This window comes from Cebus imitator, unplaced genomic scaffold, assembly GCF_001604975.1.
Source record: "Cebus imitator isolate Cc_AM_T3 unplaced genomic scaffold, Cebus_imitator-1.0 Scaffold141, whole genome shotgun sequence".
NCBI lineage: Eukaryota > Metazoa > Chordata > Mammalia > Primates > Cebidae > Cebus > Cebus imitator.
The window spans coordinates 3,916,256-3,917,692 of NW_016107456.1; positions in this window are offsets into that span (position 1 = coordinate 3,916,256).

Below are 1,437 nucleotides of genomic sequence, written 5' to 3' on the forward strand. Positions count from 1 at the left end.
ACTATCGACAGTGTTGTAAACCAGGCCCCTAGGCAGATCCCCCACACTTCCATCTCACACCACTGTGATTTACATATGCAGATGTGAGAGGCAGCACCTGTTAGAAATACACACCCTGCAGGTTTTACTTTTGCACCATAAAAATGGATAAATCTGCCACCCATAAAAGCCTTATTTATTGCTAAGAGTTCATTATATATGCATGAAAAACCAACTAATTTAACTCCTTGGCAATAACTTCCTGCCAGAGGCTGGATTCAGGATTGGAATTCAGGTTTAGGTTGGGGACAGCCAAGGTGAGCTTGAGAGGGTTGGCACAGCCAGGTGGCAAGGATCTCTAGGTACAAGGCTGGTTCCCAGTCCTGGCCTGAGTGGTTATTGGTGTGATGCTGAGCAAGTCATGCAGGCTCTCTCAGTCTCAGCTTCTCACCTGTAAAATGGGGATAACCATACCTCTTGCCTAAAGTCATTGTGGCAATTAAAATAATACCATATTTCATCAAACCAAAGCCTCTGACAATTAACTGTAAGATGCACTCTTAGTTTTTGCATCACTAAGAAGGAAAAAATAATGCTGCTATCTAAACTAGAGTTCATGCTTTTTATCACTTAGAATTTTTATTTTATGCTTATTGAAAGAGCTCTTTAAAATTCATTTAGACATAGATTCTATCATATATCAGGCGCTTACATACATTAAAAGGGAAATATAAGCAAAATAAATTGATAGGAGGATTCCTAAACCTTTTTCGCATTCAGAGTTCAATTTCTCTGAATCACTTTTTGACTCGGTGGTCAATGCCTGCACTTTTCCACATCACCTTGTCCTTAGTGCCACTAACGGTGTTCACAGTGCAGCTATTCTTAGAAATGTTCTCGATTCCTAGCTGGCTGAATCTTTTTTTTCCCCCAAGCTGCCCATTCTGCAAATTTTGCTGCTGGAATTTTTAGAATTTACTGGGAGGTGTTGATAGAGGGTTTGCAGAGGGCGCCCAGACTTGTGTTCCTTCAGTAATCTGTAAGTCAGTCGTTTGCTGGTTGAAATGTGGGAGTTGCCCTTATCCACCGGAAGTCTCCACCAGGCTTGAGTGTACATGGCAATGACAACTGTGTGACTACCAGACACACGTCCATTTCAGAGTTGTCAACATGGGGAGAGAAGGTGCATCTAGAATTAATCAAATGTGACATTAAAATGCTTCCCAGTGGCTGGGCGCAGTGGCTCATGCCTGTAATCCAACACTTTGGGAGGCCAAGGCAGGTGGATCGCTTGAGGCCAGGAGATCAAAACCAGACTGGCCAACATGGTGAAACCCCATCTATACTAAAAATACAAAAAAATTAGCTGGGCATGGCAGTGCATGGCCTGTAATTCCACCTACTTAGGAGGCCGAAGCAGGAGAATCTTTTGAGCCCGGGAGGTGGAGGTTGCAGTGA